A 19056-nucleotide genomic window follows, 5' to 3' on the forward strand; every position below is an offset into this window, starting at 1 on the left:
CAAATTTTTCAATTACTTCACCATACCTTATAAGGTACGCGCTGCAGCCACGGCATCAACACAACACTCCGCCCACGCTCCACGAAAGCTACGCCGCGACTCACCACTATTGCTCTGCGCTCAGTAGGGAGGCGACTGTCGATATAGCCAACGATACAATTCTATGCTGGCACATGGTCCACAGCTATACAAACGCTGCTGACTTGGAAAGACAGTTTCAATATGGCTAATCGAAATAGAGGTTATGCTTTAAAGACAGTTAATAGTTTCTCGTCAGTGGACATATTCGGGTGTTACAGAATAAACCAGACCCTGGCTCGCAGCTGTCGGTCTTCTATCGCATTATATATGTATACATTGCCATGTTATTAAATTTATTACAGTTTTGATTCTTTATTAGAAGACATATTTTGTACATGTATGTAACCTAAGGACATAAAACACATCCATGCCCGAGGCAGGATTCGAACTTGCAACCGTAACGGCCGCGCACCTCCAGACTGAACCGCCTAGAACCGCTCAGCCACAACGGCCGGCTGTAATTTTAAAAATTCATCTGTAGCACCACATCTCAAATGCTTCGAGTTTCTTCTGCTCCGGTTTGCCCACAGTCTATGTTTCACTACCATACGTACAATCTCAGAAATTTGTTCCTCAACTTGACTCCTATGTTTGATACTAATACACTTCTCTTGGCCAGAAATGCCCTTTTTGCCAGTGCTAGTCTGCTTTTGATGTTCTCCTTCCTGCGTCTGTCATTGGCTATTTTGCTGCTTAGGTAGTAGAATTCCTTAACTTCAACATCTTCGTGACCATCAATAGTGATGTTAAGGTTCTCGCTGTTCTCATTTCTGCTACTTCTAATTTTTTAGTCTTTCTTCGATTTGCTCTCAATCCTTATTCTGTACTCATTATAGTGTTCATTCCATTCAAAAGATCATGTAGTTCTTCTTCACTTTCACTCAGGACAGGAGAGTCATCAGTGAATGGTATCATTGATACCATTTTAATTCCACTCCTGAATCTTTCCTTTAGCTCCTTCATTGCTCTTTCGATGTAGAGATTGAACAGTTAGGGTGAAAGACTTAATCTCTGTTGTACACCCTTTTTAATCAGAGCACTTTGTTCTTTGTCATCCACCCTTATTATTCCAACGTGGCTCTTGTACATTTTGTATATTACCCGCCTCTCCCTGTAGTATACACCGATTTTTCACAGAATTTGCGCCATTTGACTATTTCGAACGTGTCTTGAATTTTTTTTTTTTTTTTTAGTCTCGCTTCCAGTATCAACCACAACATCATTATTGTCTCTCTGGTGCCCTTATCTTTCCTAAAGCCAAACTGATTGTCATCAAAAACTTCAACGATTTTCTTTTTCATTTTGTATATATTATTCTTGTCAGCAACTTGGATGCATGAGCTGTTAAGCAGATTGTTCCACAATTCCCGCACTTGTCACCTCTTGCAGTCTTCGGAATTGTGTGGATGATATTTTTCTGAAAGTCAGATGCTATGCAACACTCATACATTCTACACACCTAGTAGTCGTATTGTTGCCACTTCCTCCAATGATTTTAGAAAATCTGGTGAAATGTCATCTCTGCCTTCTGCCGTATTTGATTGTAAGTCCTTCAAAGCTCTTTTAAAGTCTGATTCTAATACTGGGTCCTCTATGTCTTCTAAATCATCTTCTGTTTCTTCTTCGATTAAAGCAGACAAAACTCTCCTCTCACAGAGGCCTTCACTGTACTCTTTCCACCTATAAGCTCTCTTCTCTGTATTTAACAATAGAATTCCCGTTGCACTCTTAACTTTACAACCTCTGCTTTTAATTTCACCGACGGTGTTTTGACTTATCTACATGCTGTGTGAGTTCTTCGGACAACCATTTCTTTTTCGTTTTCTTCATATTCTTCATGCAGCCTTTTCGTCCTAGCTTCTCTGCATTTTCTATATGTTTCATTCCTCAGAGACTGGTATTTCTGTATTCCTTCATGATCATGATATTTTTGTACTTTCTTCTTTCATTGATCATTTGGAGTACTACTTCTGTTATCCATGGTTACTTTGCTGTTCCCTTCTTTGTACCTATGTTTTCTTTTCAACTTCTATGACTGCCCTTTTGGGACATGTCCTTTGCTCTTCAGCTGTACTGTCTACTGAGCTATCCCTTATTGTTGTATCTACAGCCTTAGAGGATTCAAGCGTGTTTCGTCATTCCTTGGTACTTCCGTATTCCTCTTCTTTGAGTATTGATTTTTCCTGACTAAACTGTTAAATTTCAGCCTACACTTCATCACTATACAAAAGTCTATATCTTCTCCTGTACAGACCATACAATCCAGTATCTGATTTCGGAATCTCTATCTGACCAGGATGTAATCCAACTGAAATTTTCCCTTATGACCGGCCCTTTTGCAGGTATACCTCCTCCTGTTGAGAATGTGGAGCAGAGTATTCAATGTTACGAGCTGAAATGTATCACAGAACACAATTAGTCTATCTCCTTTCGCATTTCTTGTACCAAGCCCAAAGTCTTCCTTAACCGTTTCTTCTACTTCTTCCCCTTCAACTGCATTCCAATCTCCCATGACTATTAGGTTTTCACCTCTCTTTACGTAATGCATCTTGTAGGAGTTGGTTTGCTGTCGATTCTGATGAGAACAACTCTAACAATGAACTGTTCACAGTAACTCACTCTCTGTCCTACCTTCCTATTCATAATGAATCCTACTCGGTGCTATACAATTTTCTGTTGCTCTTGACATTACCGTTTACTTATCTGACCAGAAATGCTTCTCTTCTTTTCATTTCACTTCAGTGAGCCCTATAATATCTATATTGAGCATTTGCATTTCCATTTTCAGATTTGATAGCTTCCTAACCACGTTCAAACTTCTGACATTCCACATTCCGACTGGTAGAACGTTATCCTTTCGTTGGTTATTCAATCTTTGTCTCATCGGCACCTCCCTGTTTACAGTACCCTCCCGGAGATACGAATGGACGACTATTCTGTAATCTTTTGCCAATGGAAAGTTCATCATGACATTGTTTCAGTTACAAGCCACATGTTCTGTGGACATAGGTTATATGTCTTTAATGTCGTGGTTTCCATTGCCTTCTGTATTCTCACGCTATTGATTGTTGTCGGTTCTTGCGCCTTTAAGAACAATTTCCGGCCCCAAGGGCAAGAGAGTGCCATGAAACTCTGTCCGTTAATGTGTAACGCCGGAAATGCATATCCTCCTATTTCCATCTATTGTACTATAATTTGTTTTCCATATTTTTGCTACCTGAATATATGATATTTCTGTGTCTTCACATATTGTAATTGTTTTACTATTTGTATATATATATTTATGCATTTATGTCGATGTATAATTGGTTTGTTGTGTAAAGATTATTTGTATTTTTACGCTGGGTCTTGCCTAGGGAAAACTGCTATCGAACGATTACATCGATAGGTCGTGTGAAGAATCAAAGTGTGTAGGATCTTTGGTAGTGTTAACTCTGCCGCGTGGAGCGCGGGCAGAACAGAGAGAGTCTGGTTGGAGTAGCGAGTGGAGCAGGTGTGTTGTGTGACGCTCCCGCGAGTTGCCGCGCTTTCGGGGTTGGCAGCATGTAATTGCGCTCGACTCGCGATGATAGTTTCTGACATGGTGTCGTGGACGGGAAGCATTAGCTGGCGCACATCAAGAGCCCATTTCGCCTGGTGACCGTGTCGAGAAGAAGGCACGCCAACATACAGCTTCTGCAACAGCGACGGCCGACAATGAGTGACTGTCGCCACCTCCTCGATCGACGGCTTCAAACCTTCAATCAACCAACAAGGAAGACTAAAAGCACGTAAATTTTCAGAACTATATGGCAGACCTCAGCTTTTCAAATTCTTCCATTTGCCTCGCAAAATTACAGCAACTTAGCATGGACCTTTGTTGCTCATTGTCCCAATTGCATTGCCAAGCAGGGTCCCTTCCTTTTCCGAAATGAACCCGAGTGTCGTTGAAATTCAAACGCCAGCATTAAAATAATATAATTAGATTTCACTGCTTCAATTTCAAAGTTCAGTAGCTGGCTACAATATTTAGGTTACACGAGCACATATTTAGAGTGCGAGTTTTGTTAGCATATTTTAGCTTACCTGTGACTGCAGCTCAGCTTGGTACGTACTAAATTTTAATATTGTTATTTGTTCAGAATCATTTAATTCAAGTTCAAAGTTAATTCTCTTATTTCTAAATTGCGTAGATTCAAGTAGCTTTTGAAATGATTGTTGAGGTAGTTCAAGACTAACCTTATTTTACTGAATGTCGATGTGCTTCAGAAAGAAAGCTCACTATTAACTTCAGTCACTAAATTAACTTTCGATTTTCCAGTTTTATTAATTCCTTTGCTAAATTAAGTCAGAGTGTAGCGAAATTTATTACTTCTGACAAACTTTCAGTTTTCACACTACATGTGTCAACCTTCAGTTGCCACGCTTCTAGTGCTAATTATATGTGTAATTACCTTTCTTTTTCAGTTACTATAGTAATTGTCCTTAGGAGTGGCGACCGTAATTTCCCCCAAATCTCAAATATCTAATTACCGCTAGTTAATTGTTAACGTAACGGCCGCACATGTACTTTCTTCATTAACTTTACCCCTTTTCAAAATTAATTGCCACCAGTTTCATTTGCATTTTTCCTTTCATTTAGATGTAACCCTTTCCTCCCTCTTTACCGATAGATTAACTTCGGTGACGATTGCTTTTCCCAAATTTCCATTAGGTACACGCGGTTTAATTTTTCGCTGTCATTAAGGTCGATAAGTGAGGGGGGAGGTTACAAATGCACCCTCTTTCTACTTTAACGACATAGAGTCCTCCCTTACAGTTAGATGTTTGCAGTCTTGCAGTTCAACTGGAGCAGTGTAAATAAGTCTCGAAATAGTTGTAAAAGATAAAGGCCTGATAAAAATTTGATGTATGAATATATTTGCATTTGACATTTGTAAGAGTATATGTGAATATAAGATGTGTCGCCTCGCTGATCTCGGTCAGCCAAAAGGGAATTTCATATATGGGCTCATTCGGTTTTGAAGTAGCATGTGTTAAGCTGAAAGATCAATGGGGGACGTGTTATTCTGCACGAATTTTGATCGGAAAGGTTTTGTTGTGGATATGTTGTGCATTAAAGTGCGAAGAACTTGTGACAGTATAACAATCTATTAATATCGGTGCTTTGTAGACAGTGTGGGTGGAGTACTGAATATGGTAATCTTAACTGGTTTCAGGAGAGCGTTTGCTGGCCTACCTCATCGGATTTCGAACGTAATTAAAACTTTTGAAACAGTTGGAATTAATCAAGTGGTAATCGTGATAATCAGCACAAGACAGTTGCTACTGTCTTAACACACACACACACACACACACACACACACACACACACACACACACACACACACACACACACACATCCACATATATACATACAAAGTACATGAAACGTAGAACTTCTAATAAAGGATCAAAAGTGTAATAAATTTAATAACATGGCAATGTACACATATATAATGCGATGGTAGACCGACAACTGCGAGCCAGGGTCTGGTTTATTCTGTAACACCCGAATATGTCCACTGACGAGAAACCGTTAACTGTCTTTCAAGCATAACCTCTATTTCGATTAGCCATATTGAAACTGTCTTTCCAAGTCAGCAGCGTTTGTATAGCTGTGGACCATGTGCCAGCATAGAATTGTATCGTTGGCTATATCGACAGTCGCCTCCCTACTGAGCGCAGAGCAATAGTGGTGAGTCGCGGCGTAGCTTTCGTGGAGCGTGGGCGGAGTGTTGTGTTGATGCCGTGGCTGCAGCTCGTACCTTATAAGTTATGGTGAAGTAATTTAAAATTTTGTCTCACAAGTTTTGCGTTTAATTTCAATGTTCACGACGCAGTATCAATATTTAGCCAAAAGGTGATGTTCATCGGTTTCGTGTGCCGAGTCGGGAGAATCAACCGTGTCGCGACGGTTACGGAAAAGTAGTGTGGACTGGTATCAGCGAGATTCGGCCACGCGCACGCTCGTGTTGTACGCTTTTGAATTGTTTAGTACTGTTGTATGAACTGTGCCAGTCATCGACTGATAAAACATCCGTTGAACAGTGATATTTTATGTTCTATGTACCGTGTTCTTGCATTGGATGCCATCATTTAGACAGCAAGTACAAATACTGATCACGTCCATTATGGAAAAATGTTTAATTGTGAACAGCGCAGTCCCACCCTCTGCGAGCGTTTAACAGAATACAGTGAATTCTACCAGATGAATCTGGCAAGGTAGGAGTAGGCAAAATGCAACAGGGAATAACAATACTAATGTGCTAATAGTAAACTGCAGGAGCGTCTATAGAATGGTCCCAGAACTGCTCTCATTAATAAACGGTCACAACGCCCATGTAGTACTAGGGACAGAAAGTTGGCTGAAACCAGGCGTAAACAGTAATGAAATCATAAACTCAGATTGGAATGTATACCGCAGGGACAGGCAGGACAGTGAAGGGGGAGGCGTGTTTATAGCGATAAGAAGTGCAATAGTATCGAAGGAAATTGACGGAGATCCGAAATGTGAAATAATTTGGGTGACGGTCACGGATAAAGCAGGCTCAGACATGGTAATTGGATCCAGAATGAGATTTTCACTCTGCAGCGGAGTGTGCGCTGATATGAAACTTCCTGGCAGATTAAAACTGTGTGCCCGACCGAGACTCGAACTCGGGACCTTTGCCTTTCGCGGGCAAGTGCTCTACCAACTGAGCTACCGAAACACGACTCAGTTTTAATCTGCCAGGAAGTTTCATATCAGCGCACATTCCGCTGCAGAGTGAAAATCTCATTCTGGAAACATCCCCCAGGCTGTGGCTAAGCCATGTCTCCGCAATATCCTTTCTTTCAGGAGTGCTAGTTCTGCAAGGTTCGCAGGAGAGGTTCTGTAAAGTTTGGAAGGTAGGAGACGAGGTACTGGCAGAAGTAAAGCTGTGAGTACCGCGCGTGAGTCGTGCTTCGGTAGCTCAGTTGGTAGAGCACTTGCCCTCGAAAGGCAATGGTCCCGAGTTCGAGTCTCGGTCGGGCACACAGTTTTAATCTGCCAGGACGTTTCATGGTAATTGGATGTCTCTATAGGCCCCCTGGCTCAGCAGCTGTTGTGGCTGAGCACCTGAAGGATAATTTAGAAAATATTTCGAGTAGATTTCCCCACCATGTTATAGTTCTGGGTGGAGATTTTTATTTGCCGGATATAGACTGGGAGACTCAAACGTTCATAACGGGTGGCTGGGACAAAGAATCCAGTGAAACTTTTTTAAGTGCTCTATCTGAAAACTACCTTGAGCAGTTAAACAGAGAACCGACTCGTGGCGATAATATATTAGACATTCTGGTGACAAACAGACACGAACTATTTGAAACAGTTAACGCAGAACAGGGAATCAGCGATCATAAAGCGGTTACGCCATCGATGATTTCAGCCGTAAATACACTCCTGGAAATTGAAATAAGAACACTGTGAATTCATTGTCCCAGGAAGGGGAAACTTTATTGACACATTCCTGGGGTCAGATACATCATATGATCACACTGACAGAACCACAGGCACATAGACACAGGCAACAGAGCATGCACAATGTCGGCACTAGTACAGTGTATATCCACCTTTCGCAGCAATGCAGGCTGCTATTCTTCCATGGAGACGATCGTAGAGATGCTGGATGTAGTCCTGTGGAACGGCTTGCCATGCCATTTCCACCTGGCGCCTCAGTTGGACCAGCGTTCGTGCTGGACGTGCAGACCGCGTGAGACGACGCTTCATCCAGTCCCAAACATGCTCAATGGGGGACAGATCCGGAGATCTTGCTGGCCAGGGTAGTTGACTTACACCTTCTAGAGCACGTTGGGTGGCACGGTATACATGCGGACGTGCATTGTCCTGTTGGAACAGCAAGTTCCCTTGCCGGTCTAGGAATGGTAGAACGATGGGTTCGATGACGGTTTGGATGTACCGTGCACTATTCAGTGTCCCCTCGAAGATCACCAGTGGTGTACGGCCAGTGTAGGAGATCGCTACCCACACCATGATGCCGGGTGTTGGCCCTGTGTGCCTCGGTCGTATGCAGTCCTGATTGTGGCGCTCACCTGCACGGCGCCAAACACGCATACGACCATCATTGGCACCAAGGCAGAAGCGACTCTCATCGCTGAAGACGACACGTCTCCATTCGTCCCTCCATTCACGCCTGTCGCGACACCACTGGAGGCGGGCTGCACGATGTTGGGGCGTGAGCGGAAGACGGCCTAACGGTGTGCGGGACCGTAGCCCAGCTTCATGGAGACGGTTGCGTATGGTCCTCGCCGATACCCCAGGAGCAACAGTGTCCCTAATTTGCTGGGAAGTGGCGGTGCGGTCCCCTACGGCACTGCGTAGGATCCTATGGTCTTGGCGTGCATCCGTGCGTCGCTGCGGTCCGGTCCCAGGTCGACGGGCACGTGCACCTTCCGCCGACCACTGGCCACAACATCGATGTACTGTGGAGACCTCACGCCCCACGTGTTGAGCAATTCGGCGGTACGTCCACCCGGCCTCCCACATGCCCACTATACGCCCTCGCTCAAAGTCCGTCAACTGCACATACGGTTCACGTCCACGCTGTCGCGGCATGCTACCAGTGTTAAAGACTGCGATGGAGCTCCGTATGCCACGGCAAACTGGCTGACACTGACGGCGGCGGTGCACAAATGCTGCGCAGCTAGCGCCATTCGACGGCCAACACCGCGGTTCCTGGTGTGTCCGCTGTGCCGTGCGTGTGATCATTGCCTGTACAGCCCTCTCGCAGTGTCCGGAGCAAGTATGGTGGGTCTGACACACCGGTGTCAATGTGTTCTTTTTTCCATTTCCAGGAGTGTAGAAATATTAAAAAAGGTAGAAAGATTTTTCTGTTTAGCAAAAGTGACAAAAAGCAGATTACAGAGTACCTGACGGCTCAATTCAAAAGTTTTGTCCCAAGTATAGATAGTGTTGAGGATCAGTGGACAAAGTTCAGAACCATCGTACAATATGCGTTAGATGAGTATGTGCCAAGCAAGATCGTAAGAGATGGAAAGGAGCCACCGTGATACAACAACCGAGTTAGAAAACTGCTGCGGAAGCAAAGGGAACTTCACAGCAAACATAAACATAGCCAAAGCCTTGCAGACAAACAAAAACTACGTGAAGCGAAATGCAGTGTGAGGAGGGCTCTTCGAGAGGCGTTCAATGAATTCGAAAGTGTAGTTCTATGTACTGACTTGGCAGAAAATCCTAAGAAATTTTCGTCTTATGTCAAAGCGCTAGGTGGAACAAAACAAAATGTCCAGACACTCTGTGACCAAAATGGTACTGAAACAGAGGATGACAGACTAAAGGCCGAAATACTAAATGTCTTTCTCCTAAGCTGTTTCACAGAGGAAGACTGCACTGTAGTTCCTTCTCTAGATTGTCGCACAGATGGCAAAATGGTAGATATCGAAATAGACGACAGAGGGATAGAGAAACAATTGAAATCCCTCAAAAGAGGAAACGCCGCTGGATCTGATGGGATACCAGTTCGATTTTACACCGAGTACGCGAAGGAACTTGCCCCCCTTCTTGCAGCGGTGTACCGTAGATCTCTAGAAGAGCGTAGCGTTCCGAAGGATTGGAAAAGGGCACAGGTCATCCCCGTTTTCAAGAAGGGACGTCGAACAGATGTGCAGAACTATAGACCTATATCTCTAACGTCGATCAGTTGTAGAAATTTGGAACACATGTTCGAATATAATAACTTTTCTGGAGACTAGAAATCTACTCTGTAGGAATCAGCATGGGTTTCGAAAAAGACGGTCGTGTGAAACCCAGCTCGCGCTATTCGTCCACGAGACTCAGAGGGCCATACACACGGGTTCACAAGTAGATGCCGTGTTTCTTGACTTCCGCAAGGCGTTCGATACAGTTCCCCACAGTCGTTTAATGAACAAAGTAAGAGCATATGGACTATCAGACCAATTGTGTGATTGGATTGAAGAGTTTCTAGATAACAGAACGCAGCATGTCATTCTCAATGGAGAGAAGTCATCCGAAGTAAGAGTGATTTCAGGTGTGCCGCAGGGGAGTGTCATAGGACCGTTGCTATTCACAATATACATAAATAACCTTGTTGATGACATCGGAAGTTCACTGAGGCTTTTTGCAGATGATGCTGTGGTGTATCGAGAGGTTGTAACAATGGAAAATTGTACTGAAATGCAGGAGGATCTGCAGCGAATTGACGCATGGTGCAGGGAATGGCAATTGCATCTCAATGTAGACAAGTGTAATGTGCTGCAAGTACATAGAAAGATAGATCCCTTATCATTTAGCTACAAAATTGCAAGTCAGCAACTGGAAGCAGTTAATTCCATAAATTATCTGGGAATACGCATTAGGAGTGATTTAAAATGGAATGATCACATAAAGTTGATCGTTGGTAAACCAGATGCCAGATTGAGATTCATTGGAAGAATCCTAGGGAAATGCAATCCGAAAACAAAGGAAGTGGGTTACAGTACACTTGTTCGCCCACTGCTTGAATACTGCTCAGCAGTGTGGGATCCATACCAGATAGGATTGATAGAAGAGATAGAGAAGATCCAACGGAGAGCAGTGCGCTTCGTTACAGGATCATTTAGTAATCACGAAAGCGTCATGGATATGATTGATAAACTCCAGTGGAAGACTCTGCAGGAGAGACGCTCAGTAGCTCGGTACGGGCTTTTGTCAAAGTTTCGAGAACATACCTTCACCGAAGAGTCAAGCAGTATATTGCTCCCTCCTACGTATATCTCGCGAAGAGACCATGAGGATAAAATCAGAGAGATTAGAGGCATACCGACAATCCTTCTTTCCACTAACAATACGAGACTGGAATAGAAGGGAGAACCGATAGAAGTACTCAGGGTACCCTCCGCCACACACCGTCAGGTGGCTTGCGGAGTATGGATGTAGATGTAGATGTAGTTAGGTTTAAGTAGTTCTAAGTTCTAGGGAACTGATGACCTCAGATGTTAAGTCACATGGCGCTCAGAGCCATTTGAACCATTTGAAGCATTTGAGAATTAGAGATCTAGTAAGGTGAGGAATGATGAAATTGTGCTCAGAATGAGAGAGGAAAGGAATATGTGGAAAACATTGAGAAGGAGAAGGCAGTGGATGTTAGGGCATCAGTTAAGACATCAAGGAATGACTTTTATGGTACTGGCTGTAGACGGTAGAAACAGTAGGCAGAGATAGCAATACATCAATGAAATAATTGCGGATGTATGTTTAAAGTGCTACTCTGTGACGATGAAGTTGGCACAGGAGGTGAATTCATGGTAGTCAGTATCAACCCAGTCAGTAGTCTGATAAGGAAAAATGTAATAAGTAGATTGCCAAATACCGTTAAGTATGTCTCTTAAGTAATGTCAGCACTTTTGTTCCGATTTACTCTGTGCTGACTCAATGGTTGGTAGAAGGTTCTATTATCGCTCGATGTTAACAAAGATGAAGGGTAGGTGACAAACACTGAAGATCAGATATGGCTCAGCTTGCGTCATACGACAGTGAAGGGATCTCTTTGGTGCCATCGCTTTGCTTGTTCTCTTTCGAAGACCACTAGAATACAGTAAAATGGTGGCTGCTCTCTTGCCAATCAGAAAATTGATTACCAAAATACAAATAGCAACTCCACGGCTGCCACGGTGCGTAAATCTGTCACAAATACACCCTTAAAAGCTTAAAACTGTTTCTCAGTAGGGTATTTGTCTAGGTTACGTTTGTTGGTTGGATAAATATTTCAGACGCAGTTTTTCCATATCAACAATGGGTTCTGCATGACTACGTACTTCAGTGGCAGATCGTCTGTTTTGTTCATTTTAATTCAAATATTTCTATCGTTGGACCTTACTGTTTAAGTTAACTTTTGAAACAGTTTTCAGTTCGACACACGAAACAGTAACAGAAAAGACATATACCAGACCAATGTGATGCACTAGGTAAGTATGAAACGTCGTATTAACGATTTACAAGACAATTGCGTCACCATTATACATGTCTCCTAGAGGGAAAAGGGGCAGAAATAAGTTTACATACAAAACGTACCAGAAAAGAGTCCAACGAATAAAATGTGTATTTCTATTTATTGACAGCTGCAACGAACGGATAACCAAAATCGTTAAACCATCTAAAACCGTAGGAAATAATCGATGCTTCACAGTAATCAAGTAAAGATGTTTGATTTTTGGTGTAGAAAGTCGGACTAGTATGAAACTGACACAACGTACCATACAAGAATGCGTAAGCAGGTTTTTGCTTACAATTCAAATAGAATTTTCCCTTTCGGCGTAGTAAAAGCATTATATGAACCGACCGTTGGAAGAAATTGATATGTGCTTATATACCTACATCACCAGCTGTGTGGGGCCTGTCCTTGATGCATAGAACTGAAGTAACTGCATTCAAGGTATTGTTAATTGTTGTTAAAGCACCATATGCATTTTGACGGTTTTTCCTCCTTACCTCAGACTGTAATCCTGAAAATTGTACGCCAGTTTTTTGGCTGCCTCATTTCCTTTTACATTAATTTCCACTAATCTTATTACAAACTAATGAAGTCTAATGAAAGAATAACAGAAATTATTGTATTAAGGAGTAGTTAGCTCTCTTATATTCTATTCCTCTATGGGATATTAGGTGCCATCTCTTGCACAGGCAATACGTAAGCGAACCTAGCAGTGTTCATATTTGGTGTGTCATTTCGAGTCTCTCTGGCCGGAGGGATTTGCGAGGACTGTCTTCTCTAACGTGCTCATGGTGGCTACAGGTCACGTGCCTCGCTGGACTGTTATGGTTTTAGGCGCAATTTTTTTTCGCAGAGGCGCTGGGAAGACAGAGAGCCATAATTTTTTCGTCACTCTGGACGTTGGCTAGGTTCAGTCCACACAGGTGCTTTGCTCTGACAATAGACTACAATTAGATACGAGAAAATAACTTTCAGTTATGTCTCCGTTGTTTCTTTTACTTTTTAGGCCTTTACAGTGATATTTTAACTAATCTATAGCGTTTTCTGTTAGTGAATTTCACTTCGTTTCTCTACGTGTCTATGTGCATTCGCTGCTACCAGTTTGGGTGAATTCGTAAAGTAATTTGTTACGGTACACACGATGGATTCCTACAGACTCGGTGTCTGTTCATCGAATTGATGTTATTATTTCACTTCAGACAGATCTGAGTGTGATTTTTCTGAAGATTTTAGTTTTCACCTTTTTTACGAGGGTGTACGTGTGTGAGATTGGCTTGTCAACTATCTTAGTAGTTCAAATGTTTCACCACAGTTTTCTACTGGTCGGAATATTTTTCCATGAGCGCTATCCCCTCCAGCAAATCTGTCTGAGTAATTTAATCATGGTTCATTCGCAGTTAACGCACACGTGATGTTGAAGAGTGTTTCACAGTCATTCATGTCTCTAAATATTCCTCCATTCAGAATGAATTATCTTCGCATTTACTAACTTTTTCAGGTTCGTCTTGCGATCTGTTTCATGAGTTTTCTACATTTCTTTGTGCATCTGGAACACTTTGAGCTAGTCACGTGCTCCCTCACAGCAAGTGGACATCAGGTGGTTCTTAAGAAATCACTTACCGCGGCTATGAAGAATATGAATGCTAATTTCCAAACAATCATGATAGCTGGTAGTAAAAGGAAGAGACTCTCGAAAATGTCAGATTTTTTATTCTTTTTTTTTAGTTACTAGGAGGACAAAGTGGCATCGAAAAATGTCAGTCAAGCGTTGACTTAAGAAGATTACTGATTAATACCAAAGATCATGGGTAGAAAAGTAGAATTAAAATAGAAAAGGAAGATAGTATGGCGTAAAAACGTAGAATATTTAATTTACATTGACAAAAGTCCCGATAACCTGCAGACTAAATTACATTTAGTACGCTTTGGAACAAAATATGATGGAATAATATTCCAATAATTGTGTTAGGAAAGCTCAAAGAATTGTCGAACCGTAATTAGACATTTACATTGCGAGACGGTAGGCACAGTATAGTGAACTGACTTCGAAAGAGATATTTCGAGCTCTCCTCTTGTTAACCAAACACAATAACTGTAAGCCAACAATGGTAATAGCAATAGCAACAAAATGTTACGGCACTTTGCTTACAAAGCACATACACTTCATACCTCCTAAGAGGGTAAGCCAGTAAAAGCGGAATAAATCTTGGCGATCAGTTTTCCCTCCAACAGGAATCGACGGTGCTGGCGGTCGTCAGACAACAAGGGCCGTAACTCTGGAAACACGGCGATGTTAACAGCGCTTGCTTGGCTGTGCTGAGTTTATCGCTGCTACGTGGATATATGGCACCCATTACCATTAAAGCCCTTGGATTAAAGCTATATATTTCTCGGGGCAATAACCGAGACTGCTGTATTAATTTCCGTTCGAGTAATTCTCCCAAACAAACTATATTTCTCACTAATTAAACTGTATTTGATTGAACAGGACCAATAATTGATACTTTATTGGTGTTTGGAACCTAATTAAATCTCTACCTGACGGTGTGCAGGCACAGAGAGTGGTGGTAACTGTTTGTTTGCAGTAGCTGTGGCTAGTTCGAACAGAATGTATTGGTGTTCCCAGTTGACTTCTTTCTGTTACGAAATTAAGAAGTAAAAAGTGATTACACTACAAGCTGAAATAAAGGTAGCCAAATAATATTAAACACGTGCCTAGTGTAGACACCACATGTTCAGTCAGTACCTTATGTGTCAATGCCATCAGTCGGTACGCTGCTCCTGTTCTGTATATGCATCCATCCCGCTCCACAGCTACCAACAACACGTTTCAGTTACTCGTGAACTGCCTTTTAAACAACAACACTCTCGGTGAACTGTATGTAGGAATGAAGCACATGCAGAATCAAGAAACTGGATAAAGTACATTACCTTTCACAGATGAGAACAGCCATGTCGGAACGTATACATAAAATCTTGAGCTCGCACTGATCAAGCAGAGCACGACAACGCAATGACAATTTGGGCATGTGGAAATATCAGATAGCACAGACAAGCAAAAACGAATTGTGTGACCGATTTCAGTGACCGTTTGCTGGTTTTCTACGAAGCTATCCTCTGTCATTTGCGCTAGTTCCAAGACTAACGTACGTACACTGTTTAAAGTTAAAACCACAGGAATGAAATACTCCTCGAGTGAGACACGGTGGACATCTGGAAATAGAAATTAAGCCCACGTGCCTGCTTCCATTCCTAAATATAGACAACACGAGGCGTATATGGAAAGAAATGTTCAATCGGTCACGAAATGGAAATCACTGTGAAAATCCGTTGAAGCTTTGCACAGATGTTTCTGGTAGTGTCTCTAGTATGGCCATCGATCGGATCACGTCGCTCTTTTTAGTTCTGAGCTCACAGCGAGCACATAAAGATGCCTTGAAAATAGAGTCTCCTGCCACGTAAGAGGGCTTGGCGAGAAATTTCGCCTGAAGCTATGCAGCCCACATCACCCAAATGTCACGCACTTTTTCTTTAAGACAGTTCTCAGCCGCATTCTGAAGGGGCAATAAAGATGCTCCTGCAGGATATTCAATTGGAAGTGTGTGGTTGCCCACAATACAGCATATTTTGGCACAGACAACGAGCTATAGGCGGAAAGCACTGGCGGATGCCTACTATAAAGAGGGTGTTGGAAAGTTGGTACAAAGCAACGTCGAAGTCGGGTCGGCAGTTATATAACTAAGTAGCTGGAAGTAATAGCTAACTGTTGAAAATAAAACATTTTTGATTTTCACAGTCGTTTCATTACGCAACCGATCACACGTTACTTTCCAAATACCTCTTATACTAATAATGTCTTACTTGACACATTCACGTCATTCAAATATATAGGCTTAACATTGCAAAGAGATATGAAACGGAACCAAAATGTGAGGTTTGGTGTAGGGAAGGCGAATGGTCGACTGCCGTGTACTGGAAGAATTTCAGGGAAGTGTCATTCAGCTGTAAAGGAGATTGCATATTTCAGGCTAGCGCGACCTATATTTGAGCACTGCTCAAGTGGTTGGGATCCACACCATGTCGTATTAAAGGAAGACATCGAAGCAGTTCTTAGGCGTGCTGCATATTGGTTACCTGTTGGTTCGAACAACATGTAAGTATTACGGAGATGCTTAGGGAATTCAAGTAGAAAAGCCTGGAAGGAAGGCAACGTTTATTCCGAGGAGCACTATTGAGAAAATATAGAAAACCGGCATCTGAAGCTGACTGCAGAACGATTGCACCGCCGCCAATATATGTTTTGCTTAAGGATAAGGTTAGAGAGATTATGATTTGTACAGACGCTATTCGTTAACGGAGCAGTTAAGGATATGACTAGTAGTATAAGGGTACCTTCCGCCACGGATCGTACATTGTCCTGCAGAGTACGTATGTAGATGTAGAATCCTGTCAGATAGAGCGACATCGGATTTTCTCATTAATTACGTTCTTCCCAACGATATTTTCAAATGACACTGGAAACATCTTCCTGAATACAAGGAGATAAGTACGTGGAGATGTGTTCAGGAAACTGAACAAATGAGCGCAACTGAAGATATCAAGACCCGTAATAAGGAAGACAAAGAATGAAGTGCTCAGACTAAAAAATGTGTACACAGGGATGTAATATTTAGTCGCTGATGTTCGATCTAAGTATAGCAGGAGCAAAGACGGAAATAAAAGAAATGTTGAAGAGTGGGATTAAATTCATCGTCACAGCGTATCAATGACAATATTCGCTGAAGGCACTGCTATCAGTCGAAGTGAAGAAGAATTACAGTCTTTCTTGAATAGAATGAACAGTCTACTAAGTAGAAAATATCGATTGAGAGCAAATCGAAGAAAGACGAAAATCATTACAAGTAGCAGATGTCAGAAACTTAATAAGTGAAAGAGTTCTGCTACTTAAATAGCAAAAGAACTATGATGGACAGAGCAAGTATGACATGAAAAGTAGACTAACACTGACAAAAAGTACATACGCGGCCAAGAGGGGTCTACTAGTATCAAACCCAGTAATTAATTTGAGAAGAAATTAACGTCTGGAACACTGCATTGTATGATAGTGAAACATGGACTATGAGAAAACCAGAACAGAAGAAATCGAACATTTGAGATGTGGTGCTACGAAGGAATTTTGAAAAGTAGTAGACAGTTACGGTAAGGAATGAACATGTTCTCAACAGAATCGGCAGGGAAAGGAATATATGGAAAATACTGACAAGAAGAAGGGGCAGGAAGATAGGATATCAGTGAATAACTGCCTTGATACTAGATAGAGCGGTAGAGAATAAAAACAGTTGTGGAAGTCGGAGACTGGAGGGCTCAAGTACTACTGTGAGACTAAATCATTGGCACATGAGAGGAATTCATGGCAGGTCGCCTGTACCAAAGACCAGATAAAAAATTTTCTACCGATTTCGGTCCCCGCTGGACCAAGGTCGTCTACCAGAAGGTACCTACTGCTTTCCCTGGTCTTAATGGTGACACTAGACTCCATCAACTAACTGTTGCAGAGGACGATACTGCAGTATATTCCTAAGGAATGTCAGCAATTTTACACTATGTGATCAAAAGTATCCGAGCACCTGGCTGAAAATGACTCACAAGTTCCTGGTGCCCTCCATCGGTAATGCTGGAATTCAGTATGGTGTTGGCCCACACTTAGCCATGATGACAAATTCCACTCTCGCAGTCATACGTTCAATCAGGTGCTGGAAGGTTTCTTGGGGAATGGCAGTCCATTCTTCACGGAGTGCATCACTGAGGAGAGGTATCGATGTCAGTCGGTGAAGACTGGCACGAAGTCGGCGTTCCGAATCATCTCAAAGGTGTTCTGTAGAATTCAGGTCAGGACTCTGTGTAGGCCAGTCCATTACTGGGATGTTAATATCGTGTAACCACCCCGCCAAAGGCCGTGCATTGTGATCTTCAGCAGTGGGAAGCAAGAAGGTGCTTAAAACATCAATGTAGGCCTCTGGTGTGATAGTTCCACGTAAAACAAAAAAATGATGCAAGCCCACTCCATGAAAAACACGACCACACCATAACACCACCGCCTCTGAATTTTACTGTTGGCACAATACACGCTGGCAGATGACGTTCACCGGGCATTCGCCATATCCACACCCTGCCATCGGATCGCCACATTGTACACAGTGATCCGTCACTCCACACAACGTTTTTCCACTGTTCAGTCGTCCATGTTTACGCTCCCTACACCAAATGGGGCGTCGTTTGTCATTTATCGGTGTGATGTGTGGCTTACGAGCAGCCGTTCGACCATGAAATCCAAGTTTTCTCACCTTCCGCCTAGCTGTCACAATCCTTCCAGTGGATCGTGATGCAGTTTGGAATTCCTTTGTAATAGTCTGGATAGATGTCTGCCTATTATACAACACGGCCCTCTTCAACAGCCGGTGGTATCTGTAAGTCAACAGACGAGATCGGCCTGTACGCTTTGGTGCTGTACGTGTCACTTCACGTTTCCACTTCACTATCACATCGGAAACAATGGAGCTAGGGATGTTTAGGAATGTCGAAATCTCGCGTGGAGACATATGACACAAGTAACACCCAATCACCTGGCGAAGTGCGAAGTCCGTGAGTTCCCCGTGAGTTCCGCGGAGCGCCCCATTCTGCTCTCTCACGATGTCTAATGACTAGTGAGGTCGCTGATATGGAGTACCTAGCCGTAGGCGGCGCCACAATGCACCTAATATGAAAAACATATGTTATGAGGGTGTCCGGATACTTCTGATCACACAGTGTACCTTGAAATTTAGAGCAACGATTGAAAATTTTCTGCAGTTGGTTTCAGTCTTGCATTTGCATTTCCAGATCATAAAATCTTACGATTATTTTTGTTGCATAATGTTTTAAAAAAAGGTTAGGCTCCTCAAATTAACGTTAATGTTATAGGCAA

At 42.6% G+C, this 19056-nt stretch overlaps 1 non-coding gene across 1 annotated transcript; it reads left to right on the plus strand.

Annotated features, from left to right (window-relative positions):
* The first annotated feature begins 7043 nt into the window (after positions 1-7043).
* Positions 7044-7118, plus strand: Trnas-cga (transfer RNA serine (anticodon CGA)). Its single transcript has one exon. It is a non-coding gene; the product is annotated as a tRNA-Ser (tRNA).
* Positions 7119-19056: the final 11938 nt, after the last annotated feature.

The sequence above is a fragment of the Schistocerca serialis genome, chromosome 6 (assembly GCF_023864345.2).
Source record: "Schistocerca serialis cubense isolate TAMUIC-IGC-003099 chromosome 6, iqSchSeri2.2, whole genome shotgun sequence".
Taxonomy (NCBI): Eukaryota; Metazoa; Arthropoda; class Insecta; order Orthoptera; family Acrididae; genus Schistocerca; species Schistocerca serialis.